Genomic DNA, 21,020 nt, shown 5'->3' on the forward strand with positions numbered 1-21,020 from the left:
ACATACTTGTGCTTTGACAAATATTACTCTTAGGATATTGAACATTCAACCACTACCCATCCACACACTCCTTAATTCGCCCCTCTAATTTGTTTAAGCTCTAATATGATTATGTGACTTGTTTACACTCCTTCACATGTGTTAAAATTTACATTATATTTATTTTTAATTTATTTATTCATTTTTTAACTACATCCAATTGATGGTCTATAACAGTGTACATAGATCACTATGGTCTACGCATAATTATGATATCAATCGATGCACTACTAAAGGTGTAAGTCTACGATAGACTAGACTAATCGATGGTTGACATAGGTCATGATCTACGACGGTCTATTAAGTGTCACCACCACTCCAAGATTATCTATTTAAATCTTTTTAAATTAAATTACTTTCTTCCACCAGCCCCAAAACATGTGATTATCTATTTAAATTATTTTTAATTTAATTATTTTCTTCCACTAGCCCCAAAACATGTGATTATCTATTTAAATCATTTTTAATTTATTTATTCATTTTTTAACTACATCCAAGTGATGGTCTACAAAAGTGTACATAGATCACCGTAGTCTATGCATAATCAAAATATCAATCGATGCACTACTAAAGGTGTAAGTCTACCGTAGACCAGACTAATCGATGGCTTACATAGGTCATGATCTACAACAGTCTATTAAGTATCACCACCAATTCAAAAAAGAAAAATTACTTTTCCAACGGTAATAAACGGCTACTTTTGTAAGCCATCAGTATTAACACTTCGTTTTTACTTCATATATAAGGTGTCCATCCCTTATTATTTTATTTCATTCACTTTGTTTTGTTTTTAAAAATTCTACAATGTCACAAGCATCTCAAACATCCAATTCTAAAAATACTCTAATTTGTCATTGTCGGAATGCAGCTGTCTTGAGGACATCACGCATGGATTCAAATTCAGGTCGCAAATTTTATAATTGTGCAATTGCTAAGGTGAGTTGTGTGTGTTTTTTTAAAAATTTAAGTTAATCGTTATGTAATTATTATTTTTTCCTAGGATAATGGCGCATGCTCATTTTTTAAATGACTTGATAAGCTATCATCGCCAACCAGTCCATCAACGTTGAGTCCGGAACTCGAGACATCAAATTTTTAAGGCTTGGCAAAATTTATCTACTACAAAGGCTCCAACCATGCGAAGAAAATAAAGATTTTCTCATGACTTTGTTCAAATAAGCCGAAGAACAGAGGATCACTTTAAACTATTGCTACATGACATCCAAATAGAGAGAGATCAACTAAAATAAAAATTGATTTTGGCTGAAGAAAGGGAGAATGTCCTAAAAATGATGTTATCTGCTATAATGCTAGTATTTGTTCTTTGAAAAAGTGTAACACGGATGTAGTGATATTGAATAAATATTAATAGTTCTATTTTTCTATAATGTTAATACTATTTTTGAAAGAATCATAGTCCATTAAACAACACGTCAAATTAAATTTGACCAGCAGGGTAATAATAGACTATGCATATGGTATATGAAATATTAAGTATGCATTTTATGATATCAAGCATACAATGTACCAACTATCACCACACCATGCATATTCAAATTCCATGCCACAATTCAGTTTGACAGAAACAGATTCAGTATAGAATCATAAAAAGTTTCATAAAATAAAAGAATAATTGTCATATCCTACCACCAGATCCTTCAACCTTCATATTTGTGAAATAAAAAAAATTGTCATATTATAACAACTCATCATTCAACAACACATTAAACGGCTTAGGATTCAAATGTCTTTTTTCCTAAGTTCCTCATCAACACAAGTGTTACTTTTGATTTCATCAACAATGTCCATGACCACATCTTTTTGGTCAGCTTCAACTCTTTTTTTCTCAACAGTTGGAGTTGTTTCTTCATTCTCACCTTCTTCTTCTTCTTCTTTTTTCAACATGTGCAGCAGTTGGGGCTTCTTCAGTTTCCTTTTCTTCCACACCTTCTTCTCTTTCTTCACCTGCAGCAGTTATTTCTTCCTCATCTTCTTCTTTTCGTTCACTATCTACTTTTTTCTCAACTTCCTCTTTGTCATCTTTGTCAGCTTCTTCTTTAACAACTTTTTCTTTTTTCTCGCCTTCTTGTTCATCTGCTACCGCTTCTTCTGCTTCTGCATCTGCTACTTTTCCACCTTCTTCTTGGCTCTTATCTTCTTCCATTTCTTCTTCACCATCTTTCTTTTCTTCTTCTTTTTCCTCTTCTGCCACAACAGAGGCCAACTCATCCATTTTACTCTTTTTTTCTCCTTCTTTATTCCTCTTCGATTCACGAAGGTCCACATGCACTGTATCATTATATTACTAAGTGTTACTAATATTTAAAGCTGAAAATTCATTAACAACATCAATTATTAAATGAAGTTACCTCGTTTGTGTTGTCGCTCATCCTTTTCTTTTTTTTTTTCCCATTCTTTTCTCTCTGATATAGGTAGCAATATCCAACACCTCTTCCTCGAGTGTAGCAACATGCTTATGAAGATCCCCGGGGGATGAGGTTCCCGCTGTATCTTTGGAGGTGCTCGGAGAATCATCATTACCAATGTGTACTCCAACGGGGTTACCACCCAAATTCCTGTCATCATCACTGTCCTCATTTGAAGTAAGGATAGTCACCCCTTCTAACTCTTTCTTCAAGCCATCGAGGATGTTATTCTTCACCTCATCCGTATATGGCTCAAACGTAATCATGTAATCTATCTTCGTCTTATGAACAGGAGGGATAATGTACGGGTGTACATTCTACAAAATATCAATTAACAATTACATAATATTCAATACAATAGTAGTATTATTGCATAATAGAAAATAAGTTCATACCTCAGTAACTTTTCCTTTATACTTGAATGGGTCGCCTTCGATTATCTTGTCACTTTTTGTAGTGTGCCATCTGAGGATGCGGGGAATAGGAAAGGGCTCATCCATTGATTTTCCAGCAAATTCTCCAAGATGAGGAAAGGCCTCATAGATCCAAATCTGTAAGCAGTACAACAGTGAAAAAAATAACTCAGATTCTATGACAGTGTATAAATAAAATGAGAATCTATGATAAACTCACTAAAGGGTTTATAGTAGATACCATGAATGCCCAGAGAAATCTGAATAGAGCATAGGATGCCTTCTTCTTCTTCAGGTTACTTTTCTTCTTTAGATAGTCCATGGTTAGTTGAAATATCTCTTTCCCCACGGATACTTCTCAAAGAAACTCAAAGAATCGACCATTCAAATCAGTTTTGTGTCAACAACCTTCGTCGAATCTTTTGTAAGCAACATGGTGTGCAAGAACCACAGTAGAAAACACTTGTACTTCTGGTCCTCGTTCAGCTTATTCCCTCTGATCAGGTGTAACAAGTTGGCTGTCGTGATGTTTTTGTTTTTTGTTACCTTAAAACAAAAATTTTCCCCCTTTGCTAACACCTTCTTTATTTTTTATTCACTGGGGTATGATGAGCAGTTCAACCCCGTGATCAAACAAAACTCTTTCAAGCCAAAACAGGCAGGCTTGTTGTTAATGCAGAACCACATCTCATGACACACCTTATCGTTCTTGACGCATTGCAACAACAAATAATGGACCAACTGCCCATTGAACTTGAGATGTTCCGGCAGGTTTCTCAGGTGTCCAAAATAGGACCGCTTGAATCTTTTCTTCAATTCTTGGTCTATAAGAACTTGCTGAAATTCTTGATAAGTAGCCTGTAACGCCCCGATTATCTGAACCAAAATGCTACACGGTGCTCATGACCCTGAAGGAACACAAGCTAACCCATGACTGATATCTGTACATGTACACTGTATAGTATGACATGAAAATGCAGAAACATGCACTAAGAGGCCGTAAGGTTCAATACTGTACATAACTGAATAATAACAATAACGTCTGACATATAGTGGTATCTCGATACCAAAAAAACTAAAATACTAAAGTCTGAAAAACATGAAAAATACTATATTCGTCTAAAAGCCTCTAACTTTCGGACTAAGGAGTTGATGGGACATGTCCCTAACTAACTCCGTCAACTGAAAACTGAATTGATATGATAAAGTAAGATCACATCCTCGGAGAATGAGGACTCACTGCTAAAACTCTGAACCCTGAAATGCTACTGCTACTGCTGGTCTGGGAGTCGTGCCTCTGAACCTATGGTGTAACATAAAAAAAATACCATAGCGCAAATGAGTCAGTACAAAAGAATATATTGAGTATACGTGTGAATTAAGCTGAATACATGGGGCTTACATGCATGAATGATAATAACTGACTGACTAATATGAATGTGAGAGTGCACACATGAATACATAGTAACTGAGATCATGAGAACATAATAACTGAATCTATATACTTATGACATGAATTTACTGATAGCTAGCATGACTGATACTGAAGTTTCGATAAATGAAATAATTGATAACATGAGTGATTGTGTCTGACAGTCCTAAATCTGATGGAACTATCTGAGTTCCGTACTGTGACTGAGTTGACTGTATCTGACAGTCTTAAAATTTAAAGAACTATCTGAGTTCTTTTACTGAGACTGATACTGAAACTGTGGGAATAGTTATTTAACCGACATGCCCCAAAATAAGCTAGAACAGCTGAGCTGGGGTCCAATCTGTGCCCTGATTGGAAGGGTGTCAATACCGCACCACTGGTAAGGACAACGGTGGGTACCCTCATCTGCAGTGTCCCCAAAAGAGAATGGTGGGGCCCTCATTTGATAGTGCTTATCCACCTCATCAACCCTTATCTGACAGTGTTGATGTTTCTACCTATGCTGGCTACATAGTTCTGGAACACAAGGACGACTACTAAGAATCACACCCTCATCTGACAGTGTGTGTTCCCACCCTTGGGTTCACTCGGTGCTAATTTTTACTCCTATCTGAAGAGACTGAACATGATTGACTGACTGTACATGGACTGAGTTTACTGAATTTCTTCGACTGATGCAATACTATTGATATCTGATAACTGACTGAGTTCATGAGATTACTGATCTTATTAAGTACTAAGTTCATGAGATTTCTGAGATTTCCTGAGTCACATGACTGACTGACTTCTATGGAACATGGCTTGACTGAGAGTATCATGAAAACATGATATGTCACTAGGCACACAACTATATTTTTCGGATGCAAGTACCCCCAGAACTCGATAGAAGGAAACTGACAAGGCATGACATTCCTGAATACATGACCAATACCAATAATCTATAATACTTCTTGATCATAGGACTAGAGTTCATAATTCATAATGCCATAAATAAGGGATTTCATGCTTCACATAGTCATCATCGTCTTGATCATGGAAGGGAATGCATATAACATGTACATACTTGCATGATTTCAATATCATGAACGTTGCATAACACAACAGTCAATACCGAACAAGAGCATGGAAATTGTGTTGCATTATAAGGGTTAGCATGGACTTGTCATTTAGATACTATTGAGTCATAAGGAACATGATTCTATCATTCTAGGCATTTTATCAAACACCTTACATGCACACTTTATAGCATAGGTGAAATCATTAATTTAAGAATCTAAAACTACCCAAACTCATAGATTTTCAATCAACAAACTCACATAGTTCATGGAAAGTCATCAAGATACCATCTTGAAACATAAATAACAATTATCAACATGAACATGATCAAATCACAACAAGCAAATCACAATAGGTTATTTAAAACATGATTCTTAGACCACATGAATGAAAGGGATCCGTGGATGAACACTACGCATACCTTAGTTTGTGATTTCGTGAAGATTGACGAAGAGATTCTTGAAATTTGACAATGAAATTCCTTGGAATTGAACCTTCTATGAAAATCCTAGGGCTTGTTCTTGAGAGTTTTCTAGAGTAATTGAGTATAAGTAGCTAAATTATGGCCAAATCTCCTGTTATAAGGCTTATATAGGGTAGGAAAATTGACCCTTTTAACCCTAGAATACGTCTTTAATTTCTGAGAAAATTTCCTGATTTTCATCCTTGGCGCGACGCGCCACTATCGTGCCAATTCACTAGAAAGTGACAAATAAAAATTGCACGGGGGCGCGATGCAGAGCTATTGCGTTGCCACTTTGTCTGCGACCTGGAAGTTTGGTGCGACACATCACTATTGTGGAGAAATACTGGAAATTGACAATTGCCATTTGAGTTATCTTCGTGATGCACTGGAGGCTCAGGTGATACACTGTCTCACTAAAAAGGCTCTAACTTTTAGTTCGGGTGTTGGATTTGGGCGAATTTTATATCGATGGAAAGCTTATTGAATTTTCCACATGAAAAAATGTGAAAATCTTGAAAATTCCTCATGGAATAATCATCATTTACTTTAGAAGCTAATACTAGGCATTCTTGGGACGAAATTAGCTAGGAAGAAAGTTTGGGGTATTACACAGCCATTCTTGATCTGATCGATATCTTTTTCGGAAAAGATCCGACCTCGTCAATTATCATTCTAAGGTCATACCGCTCCACAGAAATGCACCTTGAAAGATACGGCACAGATAAGGAATCATTATCCCCATCATCACTATTTTTCCCACTTCATTCCCTCTCTTCACTGTCACCACTGATACTCCGCTTGGCAACATCTTCACTAGAATTGACGTAGTCTCTTATCTCCTTTAACTCTGAATTTGATTTGAACACCGACTCTTCAATTTTCTTCCTTTTGAGATATTTCCAACTGCCTCAGCTCTTCTTTTTCTACTTCTACCAGCGTTACCGGCTTTGGATTTAGGAATGATGTTTTTTTACCCATTTTCAACACAATCTACACTTGAAGAACAAAGCTCCCATTTTCAGTTCATAGACCATAAGTCTATCAACACCCCACCATTAAATAGTTCACTACACAAACACACAATAACTAAACCAAAATCCAACATGTTATATCAAAACACAACAATTACTAAAAATCAAACTAGTGCACCTAATCAAACTAACTAGCAATTAATATTTCAATTTTTACTATTTAGGCAATAATGTTTTAAAAGAATTTCATACGTCTAAAAATTGATTTCAATCTAGGGCATTCTCATTTCATAGATCACGGGTCTACGGATAGACTGCGGGTCTACGGGTAGAAATAGGTCACTGTTCAAATCAAAATGCCAAAATAACTCTTCAAACAACAATTATCCCACCATTCAACACTTCGTTGCTAAAAAAAACCACGACTAAACCAGAACACCAAATTCGAAGAAAAAAAAATCCTACATCACTACGAATCGATTAGCAAAAAAATTATTTAAATGGATCTATAAATGATTGAAACTTGATTTTAACTAACCTTGCATAGAAAAAACGACCCCTTAGTAGCTGGAGAAGAAGATGAAATGAAAATGGCATTTTTGGGAGAAGCAGTTTCAAAAGCGGGAGTTGGAAATTGAAGGGGAGATAGAGAGAGGGTTTTTTTTATATTAGAATAAGTGGAGGGTGTTAGGTATATTATATTAAATTTATGAAGTTGTAAAACTGATGAATTGGTCCCTTGGCCCACGTCTGGGCCCCACTTTTTCCACTTTTTTCCACTTTTTACACCCTAAATCTAAAAAATAAATCAAAAAAAAATTAAGTGGGTATTTGGCAAATTAGTTTTTGAGGGTGACTTCTTTGTCAATTATTCCCTACAAACTAGTCCACTCCCTTTATGTACAAAAAAGAATGTTACCTTTTATGATTAGAAATAATTTAACTTTAAATTTTTTTCTTTCCTTTGAATGAAATGATTTTTAGCCGCAAAGATGCCTCCAAAGTTTTTTTTGTAATTACACCTTTCTTTCTTAAACTTTGTGCATACTCAAACGATATCTACAAATCCGAATGGTGAGAGTGTTAGGGTTTTTGTCCTGAGTTTCTTACCAAAATTGAGTTTTACTTTTCTTGTAAGGAAAATAAAAGTAACCATAAATATTTTACATTTCCTGGAAGGAAAATATAAAACTTTTCATATTTGGCTAACCTCTTTTGAAGATCAAAGGTTTTGAAACTCATAGAAGACCCCTCTTCTCATACCATAACACAATAAAATCCACAATGTAGTAGTCTTGTTTAGGGGGAAATTTTCTCCCAACAGTCTATGTTCTCTTTAAAATTAGTTTTTATTTGTAGGCCAATTGACCAAATAATATCAATAATATATTTTTTATTACAGTTTTATTTTTTGTTTGAATTATCACCATCCTGGTTTGCAAACTCTAAGCTTCCGCATGACACCCTATCGATTTCGAACCCAACAAGTGGTATTAGAGCCTATGGTTCAATGGTTCAATGGTTCAGATTGAGGACACATTTAGATCAAAGTTGCAAAAAATTTGATTATAATGAAGATAATTTGCCAAAATAAAACTACATGTGAAAATAATTGCCAAGCATATATATTTTCAACAATCCTGCTATCACATATTTGAAAATAAAGCTCACTTTTAACCCTGCAAAAGGGCTCCAATATTTTTAACTCGAAAAGGACTGATATATTTTAACCCAAAAAGACTCAATTTTAAAGCATGTCAAACAACAGTGATATATGAAAAATATGTGAAGAATGAAGATCATGCACAAGAAGAAAGGGGATCAAGAATATTTTACAGAAAATCAAGCCAAAAAGGGGAGATTTGTTAGGGTTTGTGCCTTGATTTTCTTACCAAAATTAAGATTTTACTTTTTCTTGTAAGGAAAATAAAAGTAACAATAAATATTTTAATTTTCCAGAAAGGAAAATATAAAACTTTTCCATATTTGGCTAACCTCTTTCTAAGAGAAAAGGATTTGGAACTCATAGAAGATCCCTCTTCTCATACCATAACACAATAGAATCCACAATGTAGTCATCAAAGAGTCTTGTTTAGGGGGAGTTTTTCTCCCAACAGTCTATGTTTTCTTTAAAATTAGTTTTCATGTGTAGGTCAATTGGCCAAATAATATCAATAATATATTTTTTATTATAGTTTTAGTTGTCGTCTGAATTATCACCGTCCTGGTTTGCAAACTCTAAGCTTCCGCATGACTCTCTCTCAATTTCTGATACAAGTGTGATCACGTAGATGTACTTATGTAAGTATGTATTGAATTCATCCAAGTGTGTTCAAGTGAAGTGTAATTAAGGTCTAAACCACATCCAAAACAGCCACTAAGTCACACTAGAGGGGTGCCTATTCTCTAAGGGGTCTTTTGGTCTTTTTGCCTTTTATTTGTAATACACTATAGAAGGAACATTTTAGGTCTTCTTTACTCGGTTTTGCATATTGAATCTTGTAATACACAATTGAAACACACAAGTTCTCTCTCACTTGAGACTTAGCCGAAACTAGGAACAACTTAGGTGTGGAATCACTTTTGTTGTTATCTTGCTTGGATCTTGGGGTGCTTAAAGGATTGAGGTCTTCTCTTGTGTCCTTTTCATAGTGTAGGTGTTACTACTATCATTATTAAGGGTCTTTTTGCTTGAACACACTTAGGTTATGGGTCATTGTAGTAGTGTATGTCACACTCTCTATCATTTACATTCTTGTCATCTTGTAACCGCAGCTTGTCTTGTAATCTTCTAAACGCTGGTTATTGTTATTATATTGTTGTTATTCATCTTGTTCTTTATATATTGTGTTGCTAATAAAGTTTGGGGTTGTTGTGGTGGTGTCAAATACACCATTATTTCTTGTATTATTATTGTTGGTAGTGAATCCGAGAGTGGTCTCCAAAGAGGTCCCCGAATCCTTAAAACTTATGGACTGATTTAGAGTGTATTTCATGCCTTACTTGTTAGTTCGGTATCATTTGGTATTAGAGACATCTTTGATTTAATTTTAACAAGATCAATCTTGGGCTTGAGAGTTGAAAAAAAAAAAGTTGGCGTTCTTGAGATTGTGTTCTTGGCCGAGAGTTGAAACTTTTGTTGTTGTTGTCTTGGCCGAAAATTTGTGACTAGATTTAGTGGTATTTTTTTGTTTAGAGTGTTTCTAGTGTTGGTTTCTTTCTCACCAACACTAAAAAGTGTCTAAATCTAAGCTTGAACTTGAACTTGTTTAAGTTGTGTCGTGAACATATGTGTGGCCGTATAGACTTGTTGTATTCTTAGAGAATTATTGTTGGTTGTTCTTGGTGTTTTTATTATTTTCTTGTTGCTCTTCATCCTTTCATCTCTTATTAAAACAAAATTGAATCATTAGATCAACATAAGGTGAAAGACCAAGTTGTAGAACTTGTTGGTGAAAGACTTGATCACATCACTCAAAAGACTTGACAACCACTTTTCACCTACTTTCCTTGATTTAAGGACCTTGTTTCAAGGAGAAAGTACAAAGAAGGTTAAGCCTTGTTTTGAATTTGAAAACGAAGCTCCAAGACTACAATTCCCTCCATTAACCAAATCCACCAAGTCCAAATTGTGAAATGGTCAAGACTTGAATTTGTTAAGTAAAATTTTGACAAAACCGAGGCAAATAGTGGACTGCCATGTCACTAAATTACTGTTCACAAAATATTTTTGAGTTTAAATTTTAGATTTCTTAGTTTCACTTTATTGTTTCTTAGTTTCGTTTGTTGGTTCGAATACTAATTGACAACCTAGTAATCTCCCACTAGCTTGCAAGTTAGTTTTTGTGTCCGTTCATTCGTGTTAGTGTTATTTGTGTACTTTTGTCGTTTGATTCATTGATTAGTTCTTGACTCATGTCCTACAATATTTGTTTGAGTTTTAAACTGAAATCCAATCCGAACAAGAGTAGGCTCAATCCTCGACTCCTCACGGATTCCTTAGCCGGTTTACAACACTTGTGAAGCCACGAGTAAGGTAATCGAAGTGTGTGAGTGTGGTGAGGATTTTGAACTAATTTGCTTGCTGTTTTTTTAGGTATTTTATTAGGTACATTGCAATGGAGGGAACGACCTCCCAAACCGTGGGAAACAATGATACCAATATCCTCATGGCTTCTATTGAGGGCCTCAACCGCACATTGGAAAGAATGCAAGTGAGTCTTGGGAAGTTAGAAATGGATATATCTTTGGTGAAAAGGGGATGTAACATCGTTAAAAGGGGATGTATCTACTATGAGTGGGAGGTTGGAATGAGTGGAAAGCCAAAGGAGTCGTCTCTCTACTCCCCAACACTATCATGTGTCCTTGAGTGGAAATGATCAAAACATTTCCCCTACTATCTCCCCCAAAATGTTACACCAAATGATCAATCCATCGAGACAACCACCAAATGCTCCCCAAAGCCGAGAGTTTAATAGACCAACCCACCCTCTACTTTACCAAGTCCAACAAAAAGAATTCAGAACCCAAATACCAATACCAAACCCGAGCCCTCCACTTAACCAAAGGCCTCACATTCCAATCCAAACTCCACCAAACCAAAGGCCTTACTTTTCACCAAATCCAAATCCACTTAATCTAAATCGACCCAACCGTGTAGAGGGATATGGTAGGGAGGTACAATATGGGGGTTATGGAGCTTATGGTGATGTTTACTTGAGGAAAGAAGAGGTGAGGGGTAGGCATGGAGATTTAGGCCGAGAGGTGAGGGGTGTCCACCAAACCCGAGAGCTAAGAATCAATACCATCAAGGTTAGTCTTCTGATCTTCAAGGGTGAGAGTGATCCCGAGGTGTATCTTGATTTGGAGTCATCTTGTGCAAAGATATTCCAAGTAAATGATCTAACCGAAGAGAAGAAGAGTTGTTATGCTATCGCTCACTTTGAGGGGTACGTAAATACTTGGTAGGAGTATGTGAAGAGGTTTGGTGATGTGTTGATTGCCAGGAATCCACCTCTATAGTTTGGATTGAGGTCCCTTATGCGTCAAAGGTACTTACCCGAGGGCTACAAACATGAGCTTCTTGCCAAGTTGTACAACTTGAGGCAAGGAAACAAAAGTGTCATGGTATACTATGATGAATTTCAACAATTGATGTTGAAGCTTGACCATCAAGGAGAAAAAGTGAGCCTTGACATTATACGATTCAACGTTGAGATGAATAGGGACATAGCTTCTGAAATAACCCTCCACAAGTTTGACACCATCGATGGCATCTTCCAAGCGGCCTTGGAAATTGAGAGAGAGCTCTCGGTTTTCAAGTCCAAGAATCACTAACAACCTTCCTCGGATTGGCACTAACATCAAGACCATTCATCCAATGCCAACCTAGCCAAGAACAAGGTTGTCCAAACCGAAACCAAGGCTTCCCAAAGGTATCCTCTAAGAAATGAAGGTAAACCAAATTCCACTTTTTGTCTTAAGGGATTTCAATGTTTTAAATATCAAGAGTGGGGGAATAAGGCTAGTGAATGCCCAAACTAGAGGAATGTAATCCTTAGGGAGGAAAAATTATATTACCTTGGTGAGGAGGTGGGACTTGAACCGAATGAGGGCGATGAAAAAGCTCAAGAAGGAGAGCTATAAGTTGAGGTGGAAATTGATGAAGGTGGAGAAGATATTTGACCGATTAACGGAGAGTGTGTAGTGAATATGTATATGGAAAGGAGAGTCATGCTTAGTGAGGGTGTGGAAGAAGAAGCGGCGAGTGCGGAAGGTGAAGAAGAAGGGATGCCGAGAGTTAGGATTATGGGATTTTCCCACAAAGGCCCTTTCTTGCTTACTAACCAAGATGCTAGCACTTTCCCTAGCATTCATTCTTCTTATGTGCAGGTTGTAGAACATGTAAGTCCAAGGAATATGCTTGATGACTTCATGGAACCCTTGGTTGAACATCCTAACCTTGAGAGGAGCATTGAAAAGATGATTCACAGAGGAGAGCTTGTGGGTGATGATTGCTTGAATTTGTGGGAAAATTCCTCTCAAGATGGAGAGAATGATACGAGTACAATCATGTAGATGGAGTTATGTGGTTGTGTATTGAATTCGTCCAAGTGTGTGTGCAAGAGAAGTGTAATTAAGGGCTAAAACCCATCCAAAACAACCACTAAGTCACACTAGAGAGGTGCCTATTCTCTAAGGGGCCTTTTGGTATTTTTTTCCTTTTATTTGTAATACACTATATAAGGAACATTTTAGGGCTTCTTTACTCAGTTTTTCATATTGAATCTTGTAATACACAATTGAAACACATAAGTTCTCTCTCACTTGAGACTTGGCCGAAACTAGGAACAACTTAGGTGTGGAATCACTTTTGTTGCTATCTTGCTTGGATCTTGGGGTGTTTGAAGGATTGAGGTCCTCTCTTGTGTCTTTTGCATAGTGTAGGTGTTACTACTATCATTAATAAGGGTCTTTGTGCTTGATCACACTTAGGTTCTTGGTCATTGTAGTATTGTATGTCACACTCTCTATCATTTACATTCTTCTAATCTTGTAACCGTAGTTTCTCTTGTAATCTTGTAAACGTTGGTTGTTGCTATTACATTGTTGTTGTTCATGTTGTTCTTTTTATATTGTGCTGCTAATATTGTTTGGGGTTGCTGTTGTGGTGTCAAATACATCATTATTTCTTACATTATTGTTGTTGGTAGTGAATACGAGATTGGTCTCCAAAGAGGTCCCCGAATCCTTAAGACTTGTAGACTGATTTAGAGTGTATTTCGTGCCTTCCTTGTTAGTTTGGTATCAATTTCGAACCCAACAGAGAGTAGTATCTATCTATCTATCTGTTTCTCTATATATATATTATCTATCTGTGTGTGTGTTTATGTGTGTATAAAGATAGAGGAAATTAAAACCTTATGAAGCATGCAAAGTCCAACGGCTATTCCCCCACATAAGAATGTGGTAGTTTGGATAGCAAGGAGAGGTTGATTATAATTTGGCTCTAAGCAATTGCCTTTGCATGGAAGAAACTTGTTAAGGAATGGAATATCAGGATTTTCAAGAAACGTTGAGAGATCAAAGTTTGCTTGGGCTTCCACCTATAGAATTCCCTCATCATTGCACTCAATGGAGTGTACATTATCTTTGAATCTACCAGCAAGAGGGTGGCAATAACTCCGAGTTTCAGACGGAGATTTCTTCTGAATGTCGTCGTGGTCGTGGTTGCCATTATAAAAGAGAATAATTGGGATGTATGAACATAGAGTAAATTGATCCAAGAAGGATAGTTTGTAGCTCCTCAAGTGTTGAGGAGTTGGTATAGAAGGTTTGATGCATTCCTTGGAGAGAACTTTAACAATCATATTTTTTATCAAATATTGTGATAATAATCCTAGTCAATTTTGTGGCCTTTTTAAGGATATATTGAGATGTACGATGAGATGCTCATTGGCTAAGTTAATGTTGAATCCCTGAAATGATGGTGACGGAACTAGGATTTAATTATGGGTCGTGGCTGGGTGATCAGGAGGTTTGGACATACATATTGACTTCAAAAATTTTAAGGTTTCACTGAAAACCAAAGCAGGTACAAGTTCTTTTTTCTGTATCTACGCCTGTAGTTGCTTGTTCGTGGTGTTTCGTTGACGTTTCTGGTTCCAAATAGATTGTTTATAGTATTACCATGTGGGTGACTTGTTTTCTTTATTATCTTGCGTTGTGTCTCCCATTTTTGTTATGTGCTTTTATATTTTTGATTTGTTTGTTTGATTATGCTGTTATCTATCCTGAGCCGGGGGTTTATCAGAAACAGTCTCTCTACTTCATCTGAGGTAGCGGTATGGATTACGTACAATTTAGCCTCCCTATATTCCACTTTGTGGAAATATACTGACTATGTTGTTGTTATTGTTTCTGAAAATGAAAGCACTCAGCTATTTTCTTGGTTTTAAGGGTATTTTTTAAAATTCTATACCAATTTTTATATATTTTTATATAATTATATCTAATTTTCATCGAGTTTGCACAGTAAAATAGCATATATGTCTCCACATTGTAAAAGAATGCCTATATTTTTAATACAAGGTAGGGGGGTTGGTGACCAATCTTTGTGGCAATTCATATTGTTAGCCCATATGTTATTGGGCCTTTAGTTTATGGACCTTTAGGTTATTGGCTATGTATATATAGCCTACTCTTGTTTTAGTTAGTTTTATGCTTTTCAGATTATATTGTAAACCTTAGCCTTTCTTCCCTTCAATAAAGTTCTATTAACATGGTATCAAAGCTAGTTCGATCCATGTCCTTTGATTTGTTGGTTGAAGATTTTGTAGCAGGCACCTACGTCCGGGGTTCGGGGCTAATTTTTTTGAGGTGCTGCTGTATTCGTTTGCTATTTTCGTTGGGTTTTTTTTGGTTGGATTGATTCGTTGCTGTCTTCGTTTGCTGTCTGGTATTGTTCGTCTTTCGTTCTTTTGCTTGCTGCCATTGTTGTTCGTTCGGAATTGTTCAACCTAGGGTTTTGCATCTTTTTGTTTTTTGAATTGTTTGTGTGTTGCTGTGTTTACAATGACTGGAAAGGATGATTCTCTCCAGTCCATTAGTACTCAATTAGATGGTAAGAACTATGCATATTGGAGTTATGTCATGAAGAATTTTCTTCGTGGGAAGAATATGTGGGGTTATATCACTGGAGTAAAACCAAGACCTATCGATGATAAAACTGAAAATTTTGATTTGTTGGTGGACTTATGGGAAACTAATAACTCCAAGATTATCACTTGGATCAACAATTCTGTAACTCAGTCAATTGGTATGCAATTGGCTAAGTATGACACAGCAAAGGAGGTCTGGGATCATTTGGAAAGACTGTACACTCAGTCTAATTTTGCTAAGCAGTACCAGTTGGAGTATGATATCCGTGCTCTTCAACAGCATGATCTCAGTATTCAAGATTTTTATGCTGCCATGTCGGATTTGTGGGATCAATTGGCACTTACTGAATCTGCAGAGTTAAAAGGTTTTGGGCCGTACATTGCTAGACGGGAAGAGCAACGCTTGGTTCAGTTTTTGATGGCACTACGTTCTGACTTTGAGGGCCTACGTGGAACAATCCTTCATCGATCTCCCCTCCCTACTGTTGATTCTGTGGTTCATGAACTGATTACAGAGGAGACTCGTATCAAGTCTCAAGTGGATAAAGGGTCTAAAGTAACTACTACTCCTGTCGTGTTTGCTGCTTCAACTGATCAGTCTAGGCCACCACGTACTCAGACTCGACAATCTCCTAAAGTTGCATTTGATGAGTGTGCATTCTGCAAACAGAAAAATCATTGGAAGGCTCAGTGTCCGTTGTTACTTAACAAGGTCAAACAGCCTCAATCTGGGCAGCAACAGAAATATGGGCAGCAAAAGTATCCGTCACGCCCATCTGGTGCTCCTCCGTGGTCATCTCGTCCTCCACAGTTCGCTGCTGCTGCACCATCTGTAGATGTTGAGTCTGTTAGCACTATGCCACCTTCTGCGTTGGATCCCCAGGTTTTCGAACAGTTCAGACAGTTCTTCGTTTCTAATCCTACGGCCATGTCAGCATCTATGTCTCATTCGGGTTCATTTTCTTCTAGTACCTCAGGTATTCCTTCCTCCTTGTGGATATTGGATTCTGGTGCGTCTCATCACATGTCCCCTCATTTGTCATCGTTTGGTTCTTTGTCACCCATTTCACCAATCTCTGTTATGTCCGCGAGTGCTGTACCTATGTCAGTCGAGGGTGTTGGTTCTGTTACTACCCCTCACATTGTCCTCTCTGATGTTTATTACATTCCCAAACTTGCTTTAAATCTTGTTTCGGTCAGTCAGTTGTGTAAGGCTGGTAATTGGGTGTTTTTTTCTGATTCTGTTTGTGTTATACAGGACCAACACACTCAGAGGGTGATTGGGACCGGCCGTAGGTTGGGGGAACTCTATGTCTTGGAGAATCTCAAAGTGTCTGTAGTTGCTGCCTCTAGCATAGATTTATCTTCTTTTCGTTTGAGTCCTTTGTCTTCTCAGTTTTATCTTTGGCATTCCAGATTAGGACATGTGTCAGTTTCACGTTTACGTTTTTTGGTCTCTAGTGGTGCTTTGGGTCATGTGAACACTAGTGATATTTCAGATTGTAGTGGTTGTAAACTGGCAAAATTTTCTGCCTTACCGTTTAATAAAAGTGTGTCTTATTCTGTTGCTCCTTTTGATATTATTCATTCTGATGTATGGGGACCAGCGCCAGTATCCACTAAGGGTGGATCGACCTATTATGTTTCGTTTATAGATGACTATACTCGTTATACCTGGGTGTATCTTATGAAACGCAGATCTGATTTCTTTGGCATTTACAACAACTTTAGAGCCCTTGTTAAAACACAACATTCGGCTGTGATAAAGTGTTTCAGGTGTGACTTAGGGGGTGAATATACCTCGAATGACTTCACTCAGTTACTTGCCTCTGATGGTACCATACACCAGTCATCTTGTACCGACACTCCTGAGCAGAACGGTCTGGCAGAAAGAAAACATCGTCATATTGTTGAGACAGCACGCTCTTTACTTTTGTCTGCAGAGGTTCCTAGTATTTTTTGGGGAGAAGCAGTTCTAACTGCTGTATATGTGATTAATCGTATTCCTACTGCATTGACTTCAGGGATGTCTCCGTTTGAGAAACTATATGGTCACCCGCCGAATTATTCTGCATTACGAGTTTTTGGATGTACTTGCTTTGTTCTTCGTCCTCATGTTGAACGAAATAAGTTAGGGTCAAAATCAGCTATATGTGTGTTTTTGGGGTATGGTATTGGACAAAAAGGATATCGTTGCTATGATCCTGTAAGTCAGAAATTATATGTTTCACGACATGTCACCTTTTTGGAACATATTCCTTTTTATTCCATTCCAGCTAAAACCCATGATGTGACAAAGTCAGATATTCGGCTTATTGATCCCTTTGGGATTGACATAGAGGTTCCAGTTCCGGATTCATCCATGCCATCTGGTGTGCCACCTGATAGTGCTTCAGCCTCGCCTGTGCCTGAGTCTGCTCCTTCGACTGTTGAGACTGGAGACCCACCACCTCTGAGGAGGTCTACTCGACCTTGTAAGTCCACCAAACTGCCAGATTTTTACTATTCTACATATTCAGCCTCATTTGCTTCCTTTATTGCAAACATACATCATTTGTCTGAACCTGAGTCGTATAGAGAGGCTGTGTCTGATCCTCTTTGGCAGAATGCTATGGCTGAGGAACTTGCTGCTCTTCATCATACACATACGTGGGATTTGGTTACTCTCCCACCTGGTAAGCATGCGATTGGTTGTCGATGGGTGTATAAGATAAAAACAAAATCTGATGGGTCTGTTGAGCGATACAAGGCAAGACTTGTGGCAAAAGGGTATTCACAACAATATGGTATGGATTATGAGGAGACTTTTTCCCCCGTAGCAAAGATGACGACTGTTCGCACTATGATTGCTGTTGCATCCGTTCGACAGTGGAAGATATTTCAGATGGATGTCAAGAATGCTTTTTTGAATGGTGATCTCCACGCGGAAGTTTATATGACTCCTCCCCCAGGTATTGACCACCAGCCAGGTGAAGTTTGTCGGCTTCGAAAAGCTTTATATGGTCTCAAACAAGCCCCTCGTGCTTGGTTTGAGAAATTCTCCACTGTTATTACTTCCCTTGGATTTGTCCCGAGTAACCATGATTCAGCATTGTTTGTTAGATGTACAAGTGCAGGGCGAATTCTATTGTCCTTATATGTAGATGATATGATTATTACTGGTGATGATCATAGTGGTATTGAGTTATTGAAGCATGATTTGGCTCATCGATTTGCAATGAAGGACTTGGGCTTCCTGCGTTATTTTCTGGGTATTGAGGTGGCTCAGTCTAAGAAAGGGTATCTTCTTTCTCAGACTAAGTATATATCTGACTTGTTTACACGGGCGCGTCTTTCTGACAACAGGACTGTAGATACTCCCCTTGAAATCAATGCACGTTACTCTCCTAGTGATGGTGTTCCATTATCAGATCCGAGTCTTTATCGGACTATTGTGGGTAGTTTGGTTTATCTTACGGTTACTCGTCCAGATATAGCACATGCAGTTCATGTTGTTAGCCAGTTTGTTACTGCTCCTACTTCTGTGCACTGGGGAGCTGTACTTCGTATTCTAAGGTATCTTCGTGGCACTCAGTTTCAGAATCTCTTGTTTCCCTCGACGTCATCTCTCGAGTTGCGAGCCTATAGTGATGCTGATTGGGATGGAGATCGCAATGATCGTAAATCCACCACTGGTTTTTGTGTGTTTCTTGGAGACTCTTTAATCTCGTGGAAGAGCAAGAAACAAGATGTTGTCTCTAGATCTTCCACGGAGGCTGAGTATCGTGCTATGGCTGTGACTACATGTGAGATTATTTGGTTACGTTGGCTTCTTGCAGATATGGGGGTTCACATTTCTATGCCTACTCCCCTGCATTGTGATAACAAAAGTGCGGTACAAATTGCAAAGAATTCTGTCTTCCATGAGCGTACGAAGCACATTGAGATTGATTGTCACTTCACCCGTCATCATTTACAGCTCGGGACCATATCGCTTCCTTTTGTTCCATCGTCTTTGCAGATTGCTGACCTTTTTACGAAGGCTCAGTCGGCATCTCGATTTCGTTTTTTGTGTGACAAACTCTCAATGCTTATTGCTGTTGCATTGTGAGTTTGAGGGGGGATGTTAGCCCATATGTTATTGGGCCTTTAGTTTATGGACCTTTAGGTTATTGGCTATGTATATATAGCCTACTCTTGTTTTAGTTAGTTTTATGCTTTTCAGATTATATTGTAAACCTTAGCCTTTCTTCCCTTCAATAAAGTTCTATTAACACATATTTCATTCACTGCAGGAAAAGTTTTAAATAAAACTTTCTTTTAAGCATACTCCCTTTTACCTAAATAAATGTAACATTTTTGGTTTTCATGTTGTTCAGGAAAGACATTAATTTGACTAAAATTAATCTTATTTATTATTTATTTTTGTTTTACACTTAATGTTTCTTTTATATTTGTGATTTAAAATAAAGATGAAAACAAACAAATAATTTTATCTTGATTTTCTAAAATAACATATATTATATATAAAATATCAATTTTTAGTAAGACTGACAAGTATTTAAGAACGGAGATGTATTTAATAATTATAGCCACCACTTTTATTAAAAATAAAATAAAATAAGCCATAATCTCAGGTTGTGGTGCCTTTGGTGAGGGGGTTAGGCTTGATCCCTACCATGTCTATCAGTCGAATTCACGGACCACTTACAATTACTATACATGAGCTATCACTTTTTTATTTTTATTTCAAGGTATCTATCCGTTCTATGCAGGGTGTACATCGGTCGGTTTGGTTTGACTTTATGTGCTATTGGTTCAGTTTATCGGTTTTCGATTTTTAAATATGCAAAACCAATAACCAACCAATAAGATATTTTCTTATCGATTTTTGATTTATCGGTTTTTGGTCCTTAACGGTTCGGTTTTCAGTTTAACCAATAAGAAAATACTCATAAAATAGATATAGTAACAACTAAAATAAAAAGGAAAAATCTTAGTTACCGCCAAAATCTTACGCATTGCGTTTTAGTTTATAAGAATCTTAACTTAAACTGAATGTTTTTCAAACTGAATCCTAATTGTTGGAAGCTACTAAATTCTTCAAGCTTTCGAATACGACAATACCCGTGCTTTGTATTGTTTCTTTGTTGCCCTGAATGGGTTAATACTTTTTAAATAATTGAATTGGGAATAAGTAGTGTCTAATATATATATATATATATATATATATATATAAATTTATATATATATATATATATAAATTTATATATATAACACAAATAGGGGTAAAACAGTAACTTAGTTATCCTTATTAGGTTATCGGTTTAACCGATAACCCAATAAGCTAAAATCGAAACTGAACCATTTACCTAATAAATCGTTTTATAAAATCAATAAAAAACCGTTAACCCAATAACATTTTTATCAGTTCGGTTTATCGGTCGGTTTGGTTTTTGCACACCCTTAATTCTATGATTGGACTATTTTGAATACGTGTTAGAAAATGTTATTTTCATGATAAAACGCTTTTTATTGAAGGGAAATTTCTTTTCTAAAACTCGAATCCAAGACC

General features: G+C 37.0%; 1 pseudogene; it reads right to left on the minus strand.

Moving 5' to 3' along the window:
* Positions 1-14,179, minus strand: part of LOC107845352 — a 19,727-nt pseudogene extending 5,548 nt beyond the window's left edge.
* Positions 14,180-21,020: the final 6,841 nt, after the last annotated feature.

This window comes from Capsicum annuum, chromosome 1 (assembly GCF_002878395.1).
Source record: "Capsicum annuum cultivar UCD-10X-F1 chromosome 1, UCD10Xv1.1, whole genome shotgun sequence".
Taxonomy (NCBI): domain Eukaryota; kingdom Viridiplantae; phylum Streptophyta; class Magnoliopsida; order Solanales; family Solanaceae; genus Capsicum; species Capsicum annuum.